Source organism: Tupaia chinensis, unplaced genomic scaffold (genome assembly GCF_000334495.1).
Source record: "Tupaia chinensis unplaced genomic scaffold, TupChi_1.0 Scaffold000063_1, whole genome shotgun sequence".
In the NCBI taxonomy this organism is placed as follows: Eukaryota; Metazoa; Chordata; class Mammalia; order Scandentia; family Tupaiidae; genus Tupaia; species Tupaia belangeri.
The window spans coordinates 3,203,543-3,210,017 of record NW_006159521.1 but is presented as its reverse complement, the minus strand read 5'-3'; the positions used below and the strand labels follow the sequence as shown (position 1 = coordinate 3,210,017).

Genomic DNA, 6,475 nt, shown 5'->3' with positions numbered 1-6,475 from the left:
TATATATATATATTTTACTATTGTTAAGTGTTGTTTTGAGTTTTAAAGTTATTGCATGTCCTAATAGTGTCAATGTTGGGCGTTTATGATGTCCAGGTCCGATTTTACAGATGAGGACGCAGAGCCTGTGTAAGGCAGTGCTGTGATTCAAACTTGGACCTTCGGAGTCCTGTGCGGTAGGCTTTTCCCCACAGGGGATGACTCCTGTAGACTTGATGAAATTTATACATTGCAGGGAGATTTCTGGTGTCCTCGTGGGGCCAAGAAATGACTCATGACCATCAGAAAGGTTTTCCCAATCACCTGGAATGTCTGGGACTGTTTCTTATGTTGGTGGCAATGGCCATGTCACTCTGCAGAGTGGCTGAGAAAGGAGAGAGGGCCTTCTGTGAGCAGTACAGACTGTCATGCTCAGCCCACTGCTGGATTGGTGGGCATCTGCAAGGTTTTCATGCGGATTCCATTTTTGTGTTGTTTTCCTGGGCAAGTTGATTTTCCTGTGCTATGTAGGATAATGCATGCCCCCAATGACACATGTGTGCTCAGAAATGCTTACAAATATACCATTATTGCCTGGGTAATAAGCCCCAGTGAGGACGGAGGTGCATGTCTGAGGTGCTAATTTGTGCATGTTTGCCTGCTAGAGATTCACATAGCCAACACAGACAAGCTGTTAATAAGTGTTAAATACCACAGGGCCTCCATGCAGGGTGCCGGCCCAGCTGACACTCAGGGGACAAAATCTTTCCCTTGACAGTGGCCTCTCTCTACTGCCAGGGGTGAATAAGGTTCATAAATACCATTTTGAGAAGTGTGTACAATTTTGTTTGGGCGCATTTAAATTTCATTAGTTCAGGATCATAGAAAGTCACCAAACTTACAGCATTAGAGGGAAAATTTAAGGTCTATACGTCATACATTTTAAGATGATCTGCCTAAGAGAGACTTTTGAAACGTGATCATTATGGCCAGAGAGAGGGATTTTAGGGGATCCGTGCTAATGGATATTTAAGAGCAACAATTAACATACCACTTCATAATGAAGTACTCTGGATTGCTTAAGGGGCATTCTCTGGAAACAGTTGGACCTTTACATTCCTGACATAGTCAAGTGTTCATTTGAATGAACTTGAAACTATTTTGATTACCCTTATTTTACTAGGAACCCTTTAAACTTGCAGCTGTGTAGGGCTCGGGTCACCTCACGTTCTGAGTTAGTGTGGCCCACATTAAGGACGTGCCCTGTGATTCAGATCAGCACGTATGTGAATGTCTGTGTGTGCAGCAGCGTTGGTCAGCTTTCAAGAAGTGGTCACATGTATTTCCTTCCCTCCAGAGATTTCTAGTCTGCATGAGGTGGAATCTAGCCCTTAGCTCTGACAGGGCATTGGTTGTCAAGGCCTGGGCTCTGGAATCAGACAGCTCTGCTGTGTATTGGCCCTGGGCGTGTGTTCCTTGCCCTCTTAAACCTCAGTTCTGTCATCCGTCAAGTGGGGCTGATGAGGCCTCCCAAGGTCCTTGTGAGGAAAGGCAGTAACACTCGTAAGCTCTCAGACCTGAGTGTTCATGGCTTGTGAGATGTGACTGCTGCTAATGTGGTAAAGAAGAAACTAAGATGTCACACGGCAGCTGTGCTGTTAGACTAGGTGTGTGCTGTGTCCTCTGGGAATAGGTAACCTCTGGCTGGGGGCTAGGGGCCAGGAGAGGCTGGTAGCTGGGGACGTGTTAGGGAGGAGGCAGCGTGTGGGCCGGACGTCAGTGCTTTTCCTTTGCCTTTCATTCTCTTGACAAGCACTGAGCATTTGCCCTCTGCTGGAGCCTGCTGGGCACCAGATTCCAGGAGTGCCTCGAAACAGATGAACACCCGACCTGCAGCCTACATCCCGGGGCGAGGAGAAGGGAAGCACACCTCTGCAGTGTGGAACACTGAAGTGCAGGGTGGGAGGCAGATGAGGGATGTGAAGTCAGTGACTTTGGCCAACTAAGGTAGGGTGGGCCTAGAGGAGTGGGTCTAAGCTGAGAAGGATGTAAGTGCGTACTTGTGAGGGGTCCTGTGTGACATCTGAAAAATACCTGGAGGCTGTGAGTAGTCACGGGAGCCTTGTTTGTTTTTAAAGAGGTTTTTTTTTTTTTGACGAGAAATCTTTTATTGAGAGATTTTCACTGTAGGGCGCGTGCGCTCGCCAGACAGACAGAGAGAGACATAGAGACAAGACACGAGAAGGGGGATGGTCACGCTGCAATCCCTTCTCCTCCATTCTCCTCTCGGGATCTTGGGCACGCATGCACACGCGCCCGGCGTGAGTTTTAAGCCACCGGGTCCGGGACACGAACCACGGTCGACTCCGTGGGAGTCCAGCGACATAGCCATTACGCTAACTGCTGGTTCCCGAGGTTGTTTTTCTTTTTAAGAGGCTTTTGCCATAGGGCACTTGTGCCCACCAGAGAAAGAGAGAGACAGAGACAGTGAGAGGGAAAGTGAGAAATCACCTCCCAGGGGAATGGCCATACCATAATCCCTCCTCCTTCACTCTGGGATCCTTCTGGGATCTTGGGCACACCCACACACATGCTTGGCATGATTTTCAGGCCACCTGGTTCAGGACTTAAACCACAGTTGGCCATGTGGGGGGTCAGATGATGTAACCACACGCCATCTGCTGGCGCCTGTTTTTTCACTTTCACTGCAGGGCGAGTGCACTCACTGGTGTGCGGGGTAAGGGGGGGCGTTGGAGTGCGGTGCTGTGGGGAGGTGAAAGTGAGAAATCACCCCCTCCCCCCACTCCGGGCTGTTGGCTACTCCACAATCCCTTCTTTGTTCTCCTCCCAGGATATTGGGCATGTACACACACGTGCCCAGCATGCGCCTCTGAGTCAGGCACTGGAACCACAAAATTGTCCATGTGGGATCCAGCCACCGTAACCAAGACACCACCAGCTGGCCCTGGATTATTCAGTTTTAAGCTGTGACTCCTCACTTTATGGAGGAGACTGCTAAATTTTTTTTTGTTTACCTTTCCATTTTCTTTATTGCCAGAGAATGTGTGCACTCTCCAGAGACAGAGAAAAGGAGAGAGAAGGAGAGAGAGAAAGCATCTCCCAGTAGGGGTGATCATGTTGCAATCCCTTCTCCATTTCTCCATCCTGTCGGGACTTGGGGCACTTGAACAACGCACTGTGTGTGTTTTGCCAGCCCCTGGGCCAGCAGTCAGATCATGGTCAGCCATGTGGCGTCCAGCTCCCAATGCATAGTGCTCTGGGGCCAGCCAAAGCCTTTTTAAAAATAGTTTTCTCCCACTCTGATTGTAATACCTATTTATTGTAGAAAATATATTAAAATTAAAAAAAAAAAATAAAAGAGAAATAAACCATCATGGTGTGCCCCACCTCCACCACTCAGGAAAATAAATTAGTCTTTTGACTAACTTCTTTTCAGAGGCCCCTCTACCTCCCTTCCTACTCCTCACCCCTGGCCCCATGTAGTTGGTTGGTTTACTTATTTTCTAAGTTAATATTGCTATTATTATCATAGTATAATTTAGCTATCTGTTTTCTCCCTTTTTTTATAAAGTAAGCATTTTCTTGAGTATTTCTATAGTATTTGGTCAAGTAATCTCCAACCGAGATTATTATAAAACATGGTTAACCAGTCCTTTCTTTTGGATTATTAGATTGTTTCCAAGCCCTTATTAGCATAAAGAGTAAGTGTTTATCTTCTTTTTACAAGTGTATGAAAGCATTTCTGCAGCTAGATTATTTCCTGATGTTAAATCTCCCACGTTGTGATTACCAGTTCAAGGGAGTGAACATTTTCAAAGATGTTTGAAGCCCATTGTCTGAGCAAAAGAATCACTGACCAAAATGGTTCACAAACCTTCCTGTGCCTTAGAGACATCGGGAATTGTGGCAGAGGGTGGATTTGAATAGAGGGGGTTGCAGATAGTGCCTTCCCTGAGGCAGCAGAGCTCCTGAGAAGGATGACAGGACTTGGCCTAGATGTGAGCGTGTGGGTTTAGGACAGATGGTTAGGTTGGCCTGGCAAGCAGGAGCAAGAGTCAGTTTGTAGCTGAGGATGATGCCTTTGGTTCTAAACCTCTGGAATTCCTTCTTCCCTGTCTCCTGTACTTCTTACATTGTAATCGTTGGCTTAAATGTTCCTGTCCCCCATTGAATTCTCTGAGTCCATGATCCAGGACTTTAGCATTTTTATATGCCTAATTATTGTTTAAAGTTCATAAAATGTGGGAGTGAAGGGAAACAGGGCTGGGCAGGGGGTGTGCTGGCCAAGAAACTTGGCCCTTGCCCGGGAGCTGGGACTGGCAGGGCTAGGCAGTGGAAGAGGGCAGGCTGGGGGGTGGAGAGGGGAAAGGAGGGACAAACCTCCAGGCCAGGGGTGAAGCAGAGTAGAGTTCATGCTGGAGCTGAAGACATGGGCTTCAAGTCCTTGGCTCTGGGTTGTGGTTGTGGCGTCTTCACTGACCACTGAATGACCTAGGGCAAACTTTTCAAGCTCTCTCTGCTTCATTTTCATCAGGAAGCATGCCAAAAATGGCAATCTCTTTTTAAATGCAACCTTAAACAATTACATTGAGGAGGCTTATACATAAGAGGTAGCAATTTAAAGAAATAGTGGGGAATGATTAAATCAAACTGACTTTAAGAGGTAGGTAGTTATCTTAGTCATCTCAGTATCCTTAATTATATTTGCAAAGTCCCTTTAAGAAGAAAGCAGTTACCTTAATCATCTTAGTAGCCTTAATTATATTTGCAAGGACCCTTTTTTCAAATAAAGTCACATTCAAAGGTTCCGGGAATTAAGATGATGGGCATGTCTCTTTTGGGAGTCACCATTCAATTCCTACAGGCCAGAAGCTGGGTGTTTGCTCTCACGGGAGGTTCGAAAAGTCCCCTCTGATGTTCATCTGTACCCCAAAGTCATGGACACACGTGGCAGTCATCTTGGGCCTGAACTTCTGGCTCCAGCACTTCACTTGTTCTTTAGAAGAAGCTGGGAGGTGGAGAAGGTCCTCGCCAGGAGGCAGGCATTGGCTCCAGCAGGTGGTACCTGTGGTTGCCAGGGCATTAACCTTATCTTCTTAGGCACGCTCTGGGACCCAGACTTCTTGAAGGGATGGTATTGCAAACCCAACGTGTGAGGTTGCTGTGGTCTTCAGAAATCTCTCTTTGCTTCTCATATAAGCAGGTGGATGGGGTGGTAGAAAATGCAGTTGTGGTCGTTGGCTTTTTATGGTAAGAGGGTGACCGTGAAGAACAGAAGTTTGGTGGTACCTGAGAGATTTCAAGATCATGTAGGGTAGGCACAGCTGAATTTTATTTTGTAAACACCGCTTCTATGAGTGCTAACAGTCCAATTCCAAGTAGGTGCTATTATTGGCCATGGTGGCGGTCACTTATAGGCTGTATTTCAAGGTTAATAATCAAGTTATACCAATCTGCCCTACTTTAAAATTACAGTTGATGGAGTAATAATATGTGTGAGTTTTCCCTTTCTGTTTTCTTCAGGTCAAAGCTCTGTTAAATTCTTTGGTAATAATTGTTCTCTCATTCTTCTCTTCTACTTTCCCTGTTGCTTCGGATGCCAATAGGCTGGTGTGCTGTGCCTTCCTCTTCTTAAGATTGTTCATTCCATTGAAAATGTTCATAGAATTGATATGAATGTGTTTCCAAGTCATTTCAAAGTGGCCCCATCTAAAAGCTTAGGTGGTGTTTAGACATTGGCCTTTTTGGACCACATCCCCCCTCCGCAGCCCGTGAAAAAGGGTGCTAGGCTGTTATTTGGCTCTGCTCCAAATGTGTCAACAACCAGTTGGTTTCCAGTTCACCAAGAGCAGAGTAATCTTGGGTAAACATGGCCGTTGGAAAAAAGCAAATATTTGTCTTGGCAGTTGTAGCCTCTCAAGTGTCTGGCCCCTCTGTGTTATTGGACAAAATAGAAGCGACACCAGAGGGCATGGCAGCAAACACCACATGTGGTTAAAAAATATGGGTGGAAATATAGAAAGGATTTGCAAAGGCAATGCTCTTTCTTTCTGTCTCTCAATTGCTTTCTGTCTCCCCCTGCCTGTCCCAGCATTCCTTCTTCCCTCTTGGAACAAGTCTGAATATTTACTTGCCCTTAATTTTAGTTGCTTAAGCTAGGGCTTCCTGACTTTTGCCTATGACATTTAGGCCAGATAGATCTTTGTTGTGTGAGACTGTCCTGTGCATTGAAGAATATTTAGGGACATCCTTGGTCTCTATCCATCAGCTGCCAGTAACACCTCCGGTTGTGGCTGCCAAAAATGTCACCAGACAATTGCCAATTGTTCCCTTGGGGGCAAAATCACCTTTGGTTAGAGAACCGTTGGCCAAAGTCAGTCCTCCCCAAAAGGGGGCGTGTGTGCGTGTTAGCATGGTAAGAAGAGAATCTGTGGACAGGTTTGTGTGTGTGTGTGTGCACATGCACATACATGTG

The 6,475-nt window shown here is 46.3% G+C and overlaps 1 protein-coding gene across 1 annotated transcript in view; it reads left to right on the top strand.

The window, feature by feature from the left end:
- The window catches only part of TLN2 (talin 2), a gene marked incomplete in the record, with an annotated part of 559,462 nt that overhangs the window by 212,124 nt on the left and 340,863 nt on the right, over window positions 1–6,475 (top strand).